General features: G+C 39.6%; 1 protein-coding gene across 8 annotated transcripts in view; it reads right to left on the minus strand.

Annotated features, from left to right (window-relative positions):
* Nucleotides 1–19,842, minus strand: part of LOC108710030 (teneurin-4) — an 835,304-nt gene that overhangs the window by 603,559 nt on the left and 211,903 nt on the right. For all 8 annotated transcript variants that reach the window (XM_041584600.1, XM_041584599.1, XM_041584601.1 and 5 more), the window contains exon 3: nt 12,363–12,496. The gene's annotated coding sequence lies outside the window, so the exon portion shown is untranslated. The remainder of the gene's footprint in view (nt 1–12,362; nt 12,497–19,842) is intronic.

Genomic DNA, 19,842 nt, shown 5'->3' on the forward strand with positions numbered 1-19,842 from the left:
AACCTACGTAATACCTCACAGACATGAATGCGATGTTCAAAAGATTTGCAGAAAAAATTAGTATGTCGTCAAGATAAACCACAACATATACCCCCAACAGGTCCCGGAAGATGTCATTGACAAATTCCTGAAACACTGCTGGGGCGTTACATAGACCAAAGGGCATTACGAGGTACTCATAGTGGCCATCCCTGGTATTGAAAGCAGTTTTCCACTTGTCCCCCTCCCTGATCCGTATGAGATTGTAAGCTCCCCTCAGGTCTAATTTGGAGAAGATTTTAGCATCCTTGACCTGGTCAAACAATTCAGAGATAAGGGGTAAGGGATAGCGGTTTTTCACAGTGATCTTGTTCAAGCCCCTATAATCAATACAGGGGCGTAAACCACCGTCTTTCTTGCCTACAAAGAAAAACCCTGCCCCCGCAGGGGAACTGGAAGGCCTAATAAACCCTCTAGCAAGGTTCTCTTGAATATACTCTCTCATTGCCTGGGCCTCAGGCAATGAAAGGGGAAAGGTTCTGCCTCGAGGGGGAGATGATCCCGGAAGCAGATCAATAGGGCAGTCATACTGCCGATGTGGGGGTAGTGTCTCAGCTGCCTTTTTGGAAAATACGTCAGAATAGGCAGTGTAGGCAGATGGTAACCCCTCAAGGATGGTATTACCCACTACAGATGGAGTACACACCCCACTACAACCAGAACCCCACTGAATAACCTCCCTAGAAACCTAATCTATCAGAGGGTTATGCCTCTGGAGCCAGGGTAAACCCAGAATGAGAGGACAGGAAGCTCCCTCAATGAGGTACAGAGCTATTTCTTCAGAATGCAGATTACTTATACACAAGGACAGGTTGATGGTCTTTTGGGAAACCACCCCAGACCCCAAGGGTCTTTTGTCTACAGCAAGAATTCTCATGGGCGGATTAAGGGCAACCAGTGGAATTTTGAATTTTGCAGCAAAAGCCGCGTCCAAGAAATTACCCTCTGCCCCAGAATCAATGAAAGCCGACACTTTGATAGTGCCCGTAGGCCAGGTCAATTTAACTGGTATTAGAACCTTAGAGGCAGATTGGGGAGAGGAAACGCCTGCACCCAAATGGAGCTCCCCTTCTCCATTTAGGCTTGGGCGTTTCCCGGCCTCTTGGTGCATTGATTGAGAAAGTGACCCTTCTCCCCACAATAAATACACAGCCCAAGGGACCGCCTGCGTGCCTTTTCCTCAGGAGTAAGGTGTGAGATGCCTAGCTGCATAGGCTCCTCCTGAGGTTGAGACACAGAGGGGTTTGAAAACTTAGCACTATGAACATGTTTATACCCAACAGAAGTATCCTGTTCATCCCTATTCTCCCTTTGTCTCCTATCTATCTGGATGGCCAAAGACATAAGGTCATCCAGACTGGAAGATAGGGGATAGTTAACAAGGCTGTCTTTGACAGATTTGGCCAGACCAATGCGAAACTGACTCCGTAGAGCCGTATCATTCCACCCCGTTTCCACCGCCCACCTACGAAACTCAGTACAATAAGTTTCCACCTCCCGTTTACCTTGGCGTAATTTACGAATCGCGGTGTCGGCCGAAGAGGCGCGATCCGGGTCATCGTATAGAATAGCCATAGAACGGAAGAACTGGTCTAAAGAAAAACGGGCAGGATCGGTGGCTGGCAGTCTACCCACTAATAGGGTCATAACGAATCTGACCTTTTCCTCATCAGAGGGAAAAGAATGGGGGAAAAAGCTGAGGTACAGCTTGCAGGCTTCTTGAAAAACAAAAAACTGGGTTCTGTCCCCACCGAACTTGGCAGGAAATGCGATCTTGGGTTCCTGGGGTCTGGATGTAGAACCCCTATCTGGCGGGGAACCCACAGAGGATGTAGGAACAGAACTAGCTGACTGCTGCGAGGGTCCCAGCTGGCGGGTTAGATTATGGAACCCCTGGAGCAGATAATTTTGCTTTTGCTCCTGGTCCTCCATTCGTTGCAGCAAAGTAGTAAGCAACAGATCAGTGGATGTTGGGAGAGGAGCAGCAGCAGCAGCTTCAATGTGATCGTCGTCCTCCATGGCCCGTGATAATGTCACGGCCGGCACCCAATACCAGAACTAGAGCCAAGCACCGTGGTCAGAGCTCTCTTCACCAGTATGTGTGACCACTTTTGGGCTTCGGGAAGGCCCTCCGCCTACTGGGGTGCCACCTGGACTTATGAGTGGGCAAGGCTAGAGTTCTGGCAGGCAATGGGGCACGGCAAGTATCTAGAGTCTTTTGGGCCGAGGATCACGGTTACAGGCAAGGATGAGGCAGAGAGGATAGTCAGACAGGCTGGGTCGAGGCAGGCAGATAGCAAGGATCGTCAGGCAGGCAAGGGTCAAAACCGAGTATCAAGCAGAAGGGGTTCAGGCAATAGAGTAGTCGGGTAACAGGCACAGGTCAGGATTCAGATGGGAGCGTCGTCAGGAAACAGGCAGGGGTCAAAAAACCGGATAACTAGCAGAATAAACACGGACAAACAGCACAAGGCTTCAGGCAAAACCACAGGATAAATCCTACCACGGGCAACCAGCAGTACCAATGAATGGGCTTAAATACAGTTTGAAATTCGCGCCATTGCGCGCTGACGTCATTACGCCAGCGCGCCTGCGCCTTTAAATAATGCGCATGCGCGCCGCGCACGCACTAGGACCCGGAAGCCGACGGAGAAGGAGCGCGGCGGCGCGGCGGCGTGGCGGCCGTCCACGCCGCCGTGACCCAGGTACTTTTCTTACAGTTAGCCTATGGGGAATGTCCCCATAGGCTTCCTAACAATTTTCTGATCGAAGGATAATCCTTCGAGCGATGGATTAAAATCTATTTGAAGGATTTAATCGTTCGATCGTTCGATTATTCCTTCCATCATTCGATCGAACGAATTGCACTAAATCCTTCGACTTCGATATTCGAAGTTGAAGGATTTCAATTCGGCAGTCGAATATCTAGGGTTAATTAACCCTCGATATTCGACCCTAGGTAAATTTGCCCCTAAATGTAAGTACGTTAGATGGGCTATGCATATCTCTGGGTATATTTCTTACTATGACTGTACAGTACATATAACTTCGGTGTTGGTGAATTGACATATCCCTGCAACACTATTGCTTGTTTGTATGTACTTTTATAACACAAAGTTTTTTTAGCACCAACCTGTACCTACATCATGATCTAGATTACAAAACAATATTGTCACCCTCATCGCCTGTCTGGGATTTACTGTATATTCTATTCTTCCAGTTACTTTGACTAAAGGTAAACTGTTAATATTTAAGATGTTCAATCACCTATTTTGTGTCTTATGAGCTGTAACACCCTAGAAAACTTCTACCTTCAAAATTTTGCTGGGAAGTTTACTGTTAACTAAGCAAGGAACACCTTTATGGAAGTCAAAGGCTATGGAACAATGGTGTTAGATATACTTCTCGAGAGGATAGACTGAAGATAAAACTCCTAGAGAATATATGCCATAAATTCAGTTTACTCTATCAGAGTTTTGGGGTTTAAGTCTCCATTGGTGGACAAACATATGTCCATCCAATTATAAAAATAAGATAACATTGGTGCATAAATGAATGTGTTGAAATGCAGACGTATAAGATGTCAAGTTGTCTGCTTTGTGTCTAATACATTGTGTAGACCTTAGAAAACATCTACCTTCACAATGTTGGTGGGAAGACAGTCTACTGTTGACTAAGCAAGAAACACCTTAATGGAAGTCAAAAGCCATGGATAAAGGTGTTAACTATACTTCTAAAGAGTACAGTTGAGTGAAGAGAAAATGTCTTGATAATGTAGGACATACAGTAAGTCCAGTTTACGCTAGTGTTGTGGTTCGAGTTTTTGAGTTCAAGCCACCATCGGTGGTATCAATCTAATGAGGTCATCAAATAAAAGGTGATAATGGTGCACGTCTTCCTTCTATGGTTCCAAATGAGAAAGGGGTCACGCCCCGAAACGTTGCATCCGCAAATAAACGAGCAAGGTTAAATCCTGCTAGAATTATCCATGTTGTGCTGGTGTGTCTTGTGTCTACGCTGTTTTTGAGGTCGTCCAATTCCTCTAACATCTAGCACCTGGAATTCGTGTGACTTCGGACGGCCAGGGTGTGCGAGTGTAAGTTTTTCTTTTTTCCAAATGTATCTAGGGCAGCAGATAAATGTTCATCCCCAATTTCACCTCAATTGGTATTCAATTCCAGGAGCAAATTCTCACCCTTTTTTATTTACTAACCACTGCTTTCTATTCCTCTAGGGTAGAGATCGCTAACCTTTTTTACCTGTGAGCCACATTCAGATGTAAAAACAAGTTGGGAGTAACAAAAGCATGCACAAGTCCCTGGGGTGCCAAATGTGGTCTGAGATTGACTATTGGTAGACTTGCAGCCTACAGGAGGCTCTGTTTGGCAGTACACATGGTTTTTATGCAAAATCTTGCTTTCCAGCCTGGAATTTAAAAATAAGCTCCTGCTTTGAGGCCATTGGAATCAACATCCAAGGAGTTGGTGAGCAACATGTTGCTCATGGACCACTGGTTGGGGATTACTGCTCTAAGGTGACCCAGCCTCAATGTTTGTAATCCAATCCTTCACTGTGCATAAATGATGTATCCTTTTTTCTATCCATTGGGGACTGTGCCAATGTTACCTTATAAAGCTGCTTGACAGAGATCATCATCTCAGGGAACAGGTAATGATGGTCTACACGGAGACCCTAATTCCACAAGGAAATAGGTTTAAAACAGTGAAAAAGACAAGATAACATCCACAAAACAGCCGAGATGAAGGTAAACATGTTTATATGCTATGATAGGTGCTGGATATTTCTCACATGGTTATGACTCAGTATCCTGTTGAGCTTTGGAAATGGCCATGTGGGTTATTATTAGACATATCATAAAACAACTTGTTTTGCAGAAAATATTGTATGAATTCTATGTACTTTGTGAAATTTTGTTTTAAGATCTCCAAGGCACAGATACACTTTAGCCGCTATGCTCCTTATCCTTGGGGAAATTAAAAGGGACGTCACTCACAGTGAAAAATGTTCCGGTGACACAAAGATGCTTATTTGTCAGAGAAATATCTCCAATGAGGAATCAAGTTAAGAAAACTATCACTCTGAGATGAATAATTGGGCTACATAAATATATTGTCAAGCAGAAATGATCTTGGATAAACCTGATACTTCATAGCATGAACTTTGGCTTTCTTTGGATTATTTTTGTAACAGTGGCCAAAGGATTATACAAACTCAGTTGTTTATAGACCACTACAACCCCCAAAGCTGTATTATAGGAATTACATTTGTGAAATGGGAACTGTGGGATAGGGGCATTTATGTGAGGGTTTGTCCATCTTTACTTTAGGTAGTCCCTATAAGGGTTAACCCATCATTGGGGTAAGTCTGTTCAGATTTAGGAGGGGAAGATGTTTCTCTTTCCAATTTATAGTATTCCTGGCAAGTTGTGGGGTGATGGTTAAAGGGTGATATGATAACTATGTATAAATATATAAGGGGATCATATAATAATCTCTCTAATGCTTTATTTACCAGTAGGTCTTTCCAGCTGACACAAGGTCACCCATTCCGAAGAAGGGGTTGGATGGTGTTTAGCAAGTGAGGGAATACAGGGATATGGGAGATAGCTCATAGTACAAGTTCATCCAGGGACTGGTCCCATTGCATCTTGGAGTCAGGAAGGAACAAATTTGCAGCGAATTTCCATGCTTTGCATCTGGCAAATAGATTCGCCTGAGAAAAATCCGGCAACAGAAAAAATTGTTGCTTGTCAGAATAGTCGTGTGCATAAAATTGTTGCGAATGCAAATTATTTGGACGTCCATTGACTTCAATTTACCAAATTTTTCACTCTTTCGCAAATTTTTCTGTAAATTTGCACATTTTTCGGTGAAATGGCTCAGATTCACCCATCACTAGCAGTGAGCCCAGCAGGAGCTACACAAGCCAAGGCAACAAAAGGCCAATTCATCACAAAAAGGAACTACCAGAACATTAATGGACCACATGATAAACATCAACATTCCACTGGGCTGCCAAAGGAGAACTCTTTTTTTCTTATTAAGATTAATGGCAGTGATATTAAAGCGTATATGGTCCCGACTGTTGGCCTAGTTGTACTGTTCCTTGGCTCATGGTACCCTGTGAATAAAGTTGATGTTACCAACTAACTTAAATATTATGTGTTAAAAAGGAGATAGAAAAAAATAGAAATAATGTATATAAAAATATACATTTTACAGGAACAAAGTAGAGAATATGCCTCAATTACCACAAGCGGCAGCATAATTGCAACTTGTGTCAAAGTAACAATTAATTGGGCTTTGCTTAACGAGGTGCAATGGAAAGGGCACGGGGACACAAGGGAGTGCTGGAATAAGCACCTGCCTTAAAGAGCTGTGTGAGCACAGGTCTCCATTTGTGTGTTGCACCCACATGACACATATCAAAGACACGCTAACACACCAATGTACAAACGCAGCTTGTTATCATACACCAACACTTTTGTAAGACACATGCTATTGTGCTGTAACAAATCTGACCATGTAGATGCCACCTATACAGCCAGTATAAGATCCGTTGTCCAGAAACCCTTTGTCCAAAAATTTCCACCAGAGAGACTCTATTCAAATGGAAAATAAAGCTTAAGACTTTATCATTTCTGAGGATATCTTTCACTTTAGTTTTTTGTTAATGGCTGCAGCTCGTAAGTCATTATTTTTGTATTGGATAAAGGAGAACACACCTACGTTAGAAATCGTTTTGAGTTACCTAAACAGCCTTTGTTTACAAGAGAAAATACGTTATAGAACGTCCGTTATAGAATTGTCCAGATATCTGAGCATTATAGAGGTAAATAAAAGGAAATTTATATTAAACTGTATGGATTTTGAAAGATTCTCCTCTTCTATACAAACATATTAGCCAACTCATTCACATTGATTATATATTACTCTTAACAGTAGTTTAGCCTATTTATTTAGTTGTCGAGTAGAGACAATTGCAACTTGGAATAGTAATCTTTACGTTTTTTATATATATATATATATATATTTTTTTTTTTTTTCTTCATTATTTAGCTTTGTTTAATTACGTGGTATCATATGCTACTTTATTGAGTTTTTATTTAATTCATATGCATTCAAACTTCATATTGTTATCTGAAATGTGCTAATGTTTTAAACCTTTTGTAACCTGCAATTAACCTGTTGTTAAAATCAATAAAAAGAATTAAACAAACATCTCCAAATTACAGGAAAGTCAGCTCCCACAGACTCACATTTTGAAGAATTCAAATTTTGAAATGTGATTTCCCTTTTCTCTGTAATAATAACATTTTTCTTGATCCCAAGTAAGTTATAATTAATCCTTATTTGAGGCAAAACCAGCCTATTGGGTTTATTTAATGTTTATATGATTTTTAGCAGATTTAAGGTATTGAGATCCGTAAAAACCCAGGTCCCGAGCATTCTGGATAACAAGTTCTATACCTACTATATACAGTATATACATAACATACATATATGTAAAGAGCAACACCTGTCTGTTATACTGCATAACAATATAATATGATATATAGATATATATCTATATCTATATATCTATCTATCTATCTGTATATATATATATTTATATATATATATATATCTATATATATATATATATATATATATATATATATATCTATATATATATATATATATATATATATATATATATATATATATATATATATATATATATATATATATATATATATATATAACCTTCAATTAAAGAAAACCGCCACTCCCATGTAAAAATTCTCAATCATTTATTCCGTTGTACCAGTATCCAACGTTTCGGAAAGGTTTTTAGAAAGGTCCTAACAAGGACCGAAACGTTGGATACTGGTACAACGGAATAAATGATTGAGAATTTTTACATGGGAGGGCCGGTTTTCTTGAATTGAAGGTTATATATATTTCAACCGTGCACCCCGGCTATATAGGCCGCAATAGAGTTTGCCTTGAAGTGCGGATACTCACTGGACTGTGATATATATATATATATATATTCTGTAGGGTGGCACACTGCTTTAACTGTTTAGTACCCAGGTGCATGGCAAAAAAGTGTATGCAGCATTTAAAAAGACCAGCAACACTGGGAATTTTGGTGAAACAAGTAAAAAATTTGTATTGTTAAGTTCATATACAGCTGCATATGCACTTAACAATACAATTTTTTCACTTGTTTCACCAAAACAAGTCTGGTCTTTTTAAATGCTGTATATATACGTATATATATATATATATATATATATATATATATATATATATATATATATATATATATATATATATATATATATATATATATACATACATACACACAGTACAGGTACAGGACCTGTTATCCAGATTGCTCGGGACCTGGGGTATTCCGTATAACGGATCTTTCTGTAATCTGGATCTCTACACCCTAAATCTCTTACACCTTAAATCTACTAGAAACTCATTTAAACTCAGTTAAATAAACCCACCAGACTGCATTTTGATTTCAGTGAGGATTAATTATATCTTACTACTGTTTTAAAAGGGAATCAATTTTTATTTGGATAGAATTATTATTGGATTATTTGGAGATGGCCTTTCTGTTATCTGGGGCTTTCTGGATAACGGGTTTGCAGATAACGGATCCCATTCCTGTATATAATATTCCTGTATATAATATTCCTGTATATATATATATATATATATATCTGTATAACATTCTGCCTGAGCTGAGTTTACTAATGTACTGACACTTGCCTTGTCCGACCCCATATTCACAAACAAAATATCAGTGGAGTGACATTGTATCCATAAAAATACTGGTATAAAAAATATATATTATATTATGATCATTCATACTTCATACTGATCATATTGTATTTTTTAATGTAACTGATCAGTATCTATTTCTATCTGCCATCTATCTGTTATCTATCTTATCTTGTTCCATTCTGTCTTCAGGACCAATCATGTCCCAGAGAATAAACACTGGGGGCCAATACAATCCTTCACATCCAACGTTCTCCTAACGGTGTCACCTGCAATATCTTTCCTGCTTCCTATAAATAAAGCCATTAATTAAAGGCCTATAGGGTTAATGATCTCACAATGATGAAAATCGCTTGCAATTGCAGCGGCTTGCATAAGATTAAGGCTCATATGATGAAATACTAATTGCTGACGGGGCCCCCGAGGGACCAAAAACAATCAAAAAATGATTTATTTATTTTTTTGGCTGGATGTCAATGGGAGAGGAGAGATTGCAGGAATATGGAGTGTGTTCCATCACACACACACACACTCACTCACTCTGACGGCACCAATAGTGAGAGTGTGTGACACACTGAATCACCAGCAGGCGAGTGCAGGGAAATAAACGATGACCTACTTTCCTGCCCGTTTCTTTGCTTTCCCTTTTTTCTTCTATTTCTCCTCCTGTGTTTGTTATACAGTCGCCCCACACTCCTCTCTATTTACTCTGCGTTTCTAAGATACCAGATTAGTACAAAAAACTCCCACAGACCAATTAAACGGCAATAGCTAATCTTGTCATTTAATATCCATTTGGAAAAAAAATAAAAAAGAACCTGTTTGACAAAAGCCAGACCTTGGCAGAAACCCCTTAGGGCCACCTGTATTCTTCTGCATGCAGCTTATTGCATTGTCTCATTGGCTGCCTCTTTGCTCCATTGAATTCATTTAACATGAACTTCTCTGTAAGGGCAGTTTATTTCCTTAATCAGATATTTCTTTAGCTTTGTTTTTCATTGCCAGAAGGAATCACATTGACCCCACTAGGAAATTATTATAAGGGACTCCTATATCACATTGACCCCAGTAGGAAATTACTATAATGGACTCTTATATCACATTGACCCCACTAAGAAATTACTATAATGGACTCCTATATCACATTGACCCCACTAGGAAATTACTATAATGGACTCTTATATCACATGACCCCACTAGGAAATTACTATAAGGGACTCATATCACATGACCCCACTAGGAAATTACTATAATGGACTCTCATATCACATTGACCCCACTAGGAAATTACTATAATTGACTCTTATATCACATTGACCCCACTAGGAAATTACTATAATTGACTCTTATATCACATTGACCCCACTAGGAAATTACTATAAGGGACTCCTATATCACATTGACCCCACTGGGAAATTACTGTAAGGGACTCTTATATCACATTGACCCCACTAGGAAATTACTATAATTGACTCTTATATCACATTGACCCCACTAAGAAATTACTATAATGGACTCCTATATCACATTGACCCCACTAGGAAATTACTATAATGGACTCTTATATCACATGACCCCACTAGGAAATTACTATAAGGGACTCATATCACATGACCCCACTAGGAAATTACTATAATGGACTCTCATATCACATTGACCCCACTAGGAAATTACTATAATTGACTCTTATATCACATTGACCCCACTAGGAAATTACTATAATTGACTCTTATATCACATTGACCCCACTAGGAAATTACTATAAGGGACTCCTATATCACATTGACCCCACTGGGAAATTACTGTAAGGGACTCCTATATCACATTGACCCCACTGGGAAATTACTATAATGGACGACTCTTATATCACATTGACCCCCACTAGGAAATTACTATAAGGGATTCCTATATCACATTGACCCCACTAGGAAATTACTATAAGGGACTCCTATATCACATTGACCCCACTGGGAAATTACTGTAAGGGATTCTTATATCACATTGACCCCACTAGGAAATTACTATAAGGGACTCCTATATCACATTGACCCCACTAGGAAATTACCATAAGGGACTCCTATATCACATTGACCCCACTGGGAAACCATAAGGAACATATAAAACTTGCACCCTCTGTAAAAATTGTAATGCACCTCTGGAGCACCTGCCTTAACCCTATACCCATCCCTGGGTAAAGACTTTTATATAATTAGTGTACCGCCCCCCTCCAATAAGCAGCTTGAGGGCAGATGCCACTTAGGAATATATCTGATCCTTATCAAAAGTCACCTTAGCAAGGAAATACTGGATCCCTGTAAATAAAAACTTCCATCTAATAATAACACAGGACCTTATACAAACTCTGACTGAGACTTCCAAACACCTGACTGGACCTCAGTAGTAGGTCTGGTAACATCAGGTCCCTCTGGTTTTAAACAACCCCTCCACATACCCCAAAAGAAAGTATTGTTGAAACTTTCTACGGCCCTAAACAGACATTGATACTCTACATTACTGACCCAATTTCTCTTTTATCACAAGGTTCTGCAAGTTCTAGAATAGAATTTCTTCACATTTAGGGCCTTATTTATCAAAATCAGAATTCAGAATTCAGTATTTAAATAAAAAAGGTCAGACCCAACAAAAATCCACGAGTGGACCTTATTTATTGTTTTAAAAAAAAGCACAATTTAAACTGATTGGGGACAAACTCAATAAAATCATGTTAAACCCCGAATTGTGCGGTTCTTATCTAATTTTTTTCCCCTAATTGTTCCATTTTTGGGCTTTTTACAGAAAAGCCAGATTTTTTAATACCTGAAAAGTTCAAAATAGTCTTTTGATAGATTTAATAGATAGATATTATTAAATTTATATTTATTGATAGATTTTGATAATATATATATATATATATATATATATATATATATATATATATATATATATATATATATATATTTATTTATTTATTTATTGATATAATTTGATAGATTGATAATAGATTTTTTGGGCTATTTCAGCGTAGACCACAGAAACTTCCAAATAGGATAGGGACCTCTCCCACTGACTTGTATACAACCTCGGAAGGGTCTGAGATGCTGGATTTTCAGATTCGAGGGTATAATAAAACTCAAAAAATAGTTTTTGTTTTTTCCCATGAAAAGTTCACATTTTATAGTAAATAAAATGAAATTTTTTGAGTTTTTGGCATTAATTTATTCAGACATTAATAAATAACACCCTTAGGTTTGGGATCTGGAAGCTATTTTTGGAATATTAAAACACTACCTTGTTGTTGATGTTACCTATATTGGTGGCAAGAGAAACTAATGTTTCTTCAGTAGATATGGAGCTCCAGATTACAGAAAGACCTCCATTATCTGGAAGATGTGCGTTCCAGATAATCCCAACTAAGGGGATATATATCATGAATCTAAAACTAAACCTGGAATTTTCAACACTAAGTCCGAATCCCACCTCGAAACCATTAGAAGACTTCCTGACGTTGTCAGGATCACTTACTTTAAGGAAGAGATAAGTGATGTCCTTGGCCAGGTATTGAGTCAACGAGCCCTTTAGTGCATTTGTGTCGCCGCTGTTCCATGACGGCTGAGAGGTTCCTTTAGAAGTGGCTCCTTAGTGACAATCCATACAATCTATTGAACAACAAAAAAAAAATCAGAAGGTCCAGACAGAAAAAATAGATTAAAAAAATCCTTGAAGAAAAATAGAATTATCATTATTAATATATATCAGCAGTTGTGTTGCTGGGTGGATAGAAAGGCTAGAAGTCCGTGCGGTGGAAGGCTACGTGGGCAGATAGAGTTGCTCCTCTGTATCACATTTGCTATCACTGGAAAACGTGTGTAGTGTGATCAAATATTTTAGCAACATTCTCTGCAAAGCAACATGCAATAAGCAGCAAGTCCAATCCTCTGGGGACGGTATGTACAGTGTAGGAGGTGGAGATAAGACGGAGAATCTTCCTTCGCTTCAAAGCACATCTCTGGGGAAGAAGAAAGAGCAGACAGAATACAAGGATTTCTCTACAAACTTAAATGATTCACCCACTCGCTCTAACCTTAAAAATTATTGGTGGCACTTACTCAGCTAGATCAGCTCACAGAGATAGAGAGAGATAGAGACAGAGATAGAGACAGAGATAGAGACAGAGAGAGAGAGGCCTTCTCAGTGTCATGGCGGCATGTCATTGAATTTTAGCCAAACTATTCAGTCTAAAAGGTAACATTAAATGAATACAGTATTTTCTATGGACAGGTATTAAAATGTGGCAACATTATACATAGTTACATAGTTATAGTATATTTGTATTTATACATATGACTGTGTGTTGCCTTATTTCCCTTAGACAGTACAGTATGAGTGTATAGGTTATTGTGTGCCCAGAACATTCCTTCTCTGTATATTTGTATTTATACATATGGGAGGAAGGAGGTGCCATATTGATTCCCTTAGACAGTACAGTATGAGGGTATAGCTTATTGTGTGCCCAGAACATTCCTTCTCTGTATATTTGTATTTATACATATGGGTGGAAGGAGGTGCCATATTGATTCCTTTAGACAGTACAGTATGAGTGTATAGCTTATTGTGTGCCCAGAGCATTCCTTGTATTTATACCTATGAGTCGGAGCTGCCATATTGTTTCCCCTAGACAGACAGTACAGTATGAGGGTATAGCTTACAGTATTCCCAGAGCATTCCTTCTCTCTCTATATTTGTATTTATACCGATGAGTGGGAGCTGCCATATTGTTTCCTTTAGCCAGTATTTTATAAGGGTAAAGCTTATTCTGTGCCCAGAACATTCTTCTTCCATAGATTTGCATTTATACCTATGAGTGGGAGGTGCCATATTGATTCCCTTAGACAGTACAGTATGAGGGTATAGCTTATTGTGTGCCCAGAACATTCCTTCTCTGTATATTTGTATTTATACATATGGGAGGAAGGAGGTGCCATATTGATTCCTTTAGAAAGTACAGTATGAGAGTATAGCTTATTGTGTGCACAGAGCATTCCTTGTATTTATACCTATGAGTCGGAGCTGCCATATTGTTTTCCCTAGACAGAAAGTATGCCCAGAGCATTCCTTCTCTCTATATTTGTATTTATACCTACGAGTGGGAGCTGCCTAATCATTTCCTTTAGACAGTATATTATAAGGGTATAGCTTATTGTGTGCCCAGAACATTCCTTCTCTGTATATTTGTATTTATACATATGGGTGGGAGGTGCCATATTGATTCCCTTAGACAGTACAGTATAAGGGTATAACTTATTGTGTGCCCAGAACATTCCTTCTCTGTATATTTGTATTTATACATATGGGTGGGAGGTGCCATATTGATTCCCTTAGACAGTACAGTATGAGGGTATAGCTTATTGTGTGCCCAGAACATTCCTTCTCTGTATATTTGTATTTATACATATGGGTAGGAGGTGCCATATTGCTTTCATTAGACAGTACAGTTTGAGGGTATAGCTTATTGTGTGCCCAGAACATTCCATCTCTAGGTATTTGTTTTTATACATATAGGTAGGAACTGCCATACAGCGACCACTTATATATACCTCCTACAACAGACTTAAACTGTAACTCTGCAAGCACAATGGCCGCTCCCATTCATATTCGTATATACAGTACTCGAGTATAAGCCGAGTTTTTCAGTTCCCAAAATATGCTTAAAAACTCTACCTCGGCTTATACTCGGGTGAATAGTCGCCGGCGTCCAAGAATAGTCGCCAGCATCCAAGAATAGTCTCCAAGAATATTCGCCGGCCTCCAAGAATGGTCACCGGCATCCAAAAACGAGACGCCGGCACCTCCAATGGGAGCAGAAACCCTCAATTTTTTGGTTGAAACTTACAGAAGCTGCTGCATTTCTCACCCTAAGCTTATACCTGAGTCAATAAGTTTTCTCAGTTTTTGGAGGTAAAATTAGGTACCTCGGCTTATACTCAGGACGGCTTATACTCGAGTATATACGGTATATGTGATATAATAATGGGATATTCTATGAGTGGTAATGGTTTATTAAAAGGGAACTTTTCTGTGCACTTTGCAGCCTGCCTTCCACTCTCATTATAGAAAATAAAGACCTGCAGCTGCTCCCCCCCAGTGCTCTCTGTATTCATGAAGGGCAAACTGAGACTTGTATCCACCATATAGATACCCTTCCCTCAGTCTCTTAACTCTTGCACCCCTTAGTGCTCTTACACTTCTGTCTGGGAGCACAGTAAATGAGCCTTATTTTCTAACTCACTAGTGTTACTGGGCAAACTGAAGCTCAGACGGAATGTCATACAGAGATATATATATATATATATATATACAGGTATGGGATCCATTATCCAGAAAGCTCCAAATTATGGAAAGACCATCTCCCATTATAATGAAATAATCCAAATGTTTTAAACTGATTTCCTTTTTCTGTGTAATAATAAAACAGTGGCTTGTACTTGATCCCAACTAAGATATAATTAATCCTTATTGGAAGCAAAACCAGCCTATTGGGTTTATTTAATGTTTACATGATTCTCTAGTAGACTTAAGGTCAGCGCCGATTCTAATGAGGAAGCAGCTTGAGGCGTCTCCTCAAATGCCGCCCTCCTCGCTGGCAGGAACACAGAATTTCCGGTTTCAAAACCGGAAATTTGGCTCTTAAAGGTACCAGAAGCAGCTTTTTGCCACGCCTGGAAACCTACCTGTTGCTGCCGCCTGAGGCAAGTTGCTCAACTCGTCTCATTGGTGGAGCGCCCCTGCCTAAGGTATGAAGATCAAAATTATGGAAAATCCATTATCCAGAAAACTCCAGGTCTTGAGCATTTTTGATAACATGTCCCATATCTGTACTTGATCCCAACTAAGAGATAATTAATCCTTATCGGAAGCAAAACCAGCCTATTGGGCTTATTTAATATTTGACATTTTTTTAACAGGCTTACGATATGGAAATCCAAATTACGGAAAGTCCCCTTATCCGGGAAACCCAAGGTCCTGAGCATTCTGTATAAAAGGTCCCGTACCTGTACTTTATTTCTTCCCAATGAACGGCCTTCTGGGAAATAAAAACATCCGCTTCCATTTAAGATGCGGCAATGGCGTTTTTGAGGAGTTGATGAACTTTTTAACTTGTGCCTGTGCTGATTTCAGGTCGCTCCATTCAGGCAATACGTTATTATGTCTCGGTTCATAACTTAATTATCAGGGTTACAGTAATTTGAGAAACACCTAGTAGACCTATCACCTGAATTGCTAACCCCCTCCCCTCTCTTGTTGGCCATGTGGTCCCAGAGTTTTGGCCCAGCCGCACGGCTTCTCATTAGGGATGAGCCTGTCGGACTGAATTATATCTCCACTGTTTACACGGCAAAGCCAACCAGGACAGGAAAATCCATTAAAGATGGACGGGGTGTCGTTTTTTTGACTTCGATTAACCCTGATCTCTGTGAGAGGAGATTGAAATGCATAGCCTGCCGTTCCCTTGGGTTTTAAGGAGGTCAATGGAATTTCAGTATATGTTTTCCGAGGAATTATTTGAACAATTGGCAGATAGTTGTAAATCTGGCACAAGAGCAGTCTGCAGATCAGGGAACTGACTTGTTATAGGCAGAAGTTCATCGACAAGTGAATTCAGTCTTGTTTGCGCACAACATTGTGTTCTACACTGAGCAAGTCTTGCACTTGTGTCTACCCAACTACAGCTTTCAGCATGTCCTATCACCAGAATGCAGTTAGTCACCAGTAGGAGAGGCCTTGAGCAGTGGCTACCAAACTGTGAAAAGGAGCTCAAAGGCAGGCACCTCAGCCTGAAGGCCAATTAGGGGGAGATTTGGGGTGAGTGCTTATTTTAACCCTGGGTACCCCATGAACTATAGCAGGGTGACACCCCAATGTTTCTATATATCTGTTACATTGTTATGAGCTAAGGGGGCCCAGCCTGAAGGCCAGTTAGGGGGAGATTTGGGGTGAGTGTTTATTTGTGCCCTGGGTACCCCTGGAACTATAGCAGGGTGACACCCCAATGTTTCTGTATATCTGTAACCTTGTTATGAGCTAAGGGGGCCCAGCCTGAAGGCCAGTTAACGGGAGATTTGGAGTGAGTGTTTATTTGTGCCATGGGTACCCCTGGAACTATAGCAGGGTGACACCCCAATGTTTCTATATATCTGTAACCTTGTTATGAGCTAAGGGGGCCCAGCCTGAATGCCAGCTATAGTGAGTTATAATTTAAGGTAAGTGCTTATTTTAGTTTATTATGCATTTTGACTGTTTTTGAGTTTCAACTTGAATTTGAATTTTGAAAAATCTCAAAAACTGGACTTAAAAAATGCAGCAGCTAAAACATCTGTAAATGTCCAGATTGATATTATTCTCAGATGATCATTTGTTTTTTTATTTCACTTTTTTGTAAATATAAGTATCATATATTGTCTAACATATTAAATAAGATTTGTATGGATTGTGCCTTGAATATAACTCCATGGATCACACCACATGTGTGTGTAGTGCTATAGTAAATTGTTTGTTTTGTTACACTACTATTGAGCTTCACTCCCAATAAATGTGCTCTGGATGAGACCTATAATCTTAGGGAGTGAGCCCTCGCAGCGTTGTGGAGGCAGGGTGTAGTGCAACTGTACAGGGTATAATAATTGGGTGCCAGTAGTTCTTATAACTTAACCATGAACATATTTATTGAACATATACAATCTTCAATGGAGTATGCAGTAGAGCAGACAGGATTTCACATCAACAGTGGATAGGCACATACTCACATCATTTTTGGTCAGTATAAGTCCCCACAGATAAGAGGACAGGCTCAGCAGCAATGAAGGTACACCCTTTCAGCCTTTTCCCTAAGTGGAACCTGAGGGGAACCTATCAACCCTAGTCCTATACACTTAGTCCCTACTTCTGGGCTATTAGTACCCATGATCTTAATCCCTCTGACTCTCCTCATCGGAGCCTTGAGCTGCTCAGGTAAATAACCTGTCTGTCACTCCTAGAGTGACCTCTTAAGGGTGAGTAGCCTATCCTATACTAGACCTGACCTGTCTAGGTTCTACAGGGCTCTACTTGCCTGTTCAGGTTAGAGCCAGCACAAAATGGACACTGAAAGCATGGCTTCAGAGGCTTTTATTTTTTAGTACAGTGCCATCTACTGGTCACTGTGAGAACAACAAGGGGCATAGCTTAAAGCAGGAATAGGAAACAGTTCCCCCTCCTAACTGTATTTTATGACCCAGTTAGGTGTCTATAACACTAGGGGACTGTCTGCTAAATAATACTGGGGATGGCTATTTTACACATCCCTACATGTGCAATACAAAAATACAAATAAGGAACAATGGAACACAAGTAGGTACCCAAGGTTTTGTTGATAGAGTTGTTTGCCATAAAATCTTGTCCTATAACCACCTCTTGATAATGATAAAATAGTAAAGATGTTGTATGAACAACTAGTTTTCTTTGATTTCAATGGAAACTCTATGCTTTATGAGTAGGTGATTCCTGCTTCAATGGAAACCATCACATTGCATAAATGTTACTGTAGGGGATCAGACAAATCCTTCCCCTGTTTTTCTGTCTGTGACATCATCCAGCCCAGTTACAGGCTGGAGAGCCATCCGATTGGCTGGGCGCCCCAGTGCATCCTTGGGAGAGGTGGTGTGCCTGACTTTGGAGCCAAATGTACAGGGTGTTTAACAGAGCTTATAAAGGGATCCCTGCTGCAGCAGTCAGAGAGGTCCAGAACTGTGGAGAGTGACACGGCTGCTTGAAAGGAGTTTCCAGGAAGAAGGAGTAGGAAAGGCTGCATTTTGTTCTACTGGAGAATGTATTTGAGCATTAGGGATAGCCAGTTTCTATCTCCTGCCTGTGGATACTTTGGCCACTGTATGCTTCCCTAGGGTGAGGACAGGTCTTGCTCGTGTACCTGCCATGTGGGCAGGTACTACTTTCAAAGGGAAAGGTACCTTGGGGCAGTTAGCGCTACCTGGGTACATAAGAGCACTTAGGGAAAAGACATTGAACTGACCGGAGTGATTCTGCATTTATCCACCTGGTGTGAGACTGTGGCATTGAGAGACTGTGCCAGGGGTTGATAGTCTACACAGATTCCCCAGAGTAAAGTGATATTGTGTGATTTGCATTTACAGTTACTAAATACAGTTTTACATAAAGTGTTTATTTGTTTTATTGCAAACTGGACTCAGGGCCCTGGATTGCCAAGGGTTAATTGCTATTTAAAGAGACAGTAACCAAATTAGGGTTATATTACTTTTTCAATAGAAACATATCTCATTGCCTGGTGGTTTCCAGACCCAACAACTTTTGAACCTTAAATACACGGTAATGTCAGAATTGTACTGGCCCCTGCAATATATGCATGATACACATATAGGATCTATTATACAGAATGCTTGGGATTAGGGGTTTTTCAGGTAAGGGGTCTTTCTGTAATTTAGATCTTTGGTCAGAATATTTTGTTTCATTAAACCAAGCTTTAGAAAATAACATGATAAAGGGCTCCATGATTTTCTAGTAGACATAGGGGGTTATTTATTAAAGTCTGAATGGTAAAAATTAGATAAATTAGAGTTTTACTATGAAATTCAAATTTTTGGTGGAAAAATAAAAACTCAAGTTTTTCAAGATGTATTACACCCCGAAGCTGCAAAAAGTCAGAATCTGAAAATACTCCATCTTCAACCTGTTGAGGTCCTGTAGAAGTCAATGGCAGATCTGAACATTTCTGGCTGATTTCATGAGAAACTCAGACTTTTCTGGGAGTCAAATCCGATAAATTTTGGATTTGCCGTGCTCCAATCAGAAAAAGTTTCATTTTTCGTGCAACAATCAAAAAAGCTGTGGTTTCTGGCGATCCGATCATGATTTTTAAAGATAAATAAGGGTAAATCATGGATTCTAGTTTGGTTGGATTTTTTTTTTATTAATCAGAAAAATTCTGATTTTA

The sequence above is a fragment of the Xenopus laevis genome, chromosome 2S, assembly GCF_017654675.1.
Source record: "Xenopus laevis strain J_2021 chromosome 2S, Xenopus_laevis_v10.1, whole genome shotgun sequence".
In the NCBI taxonomy this organism is placed as follows: domain Eukaryota; kingdom Metazoa; phylum Chordata; class Amphibia; order Anura; family Pipidae; genus Xenopus; species Xenopus laevis.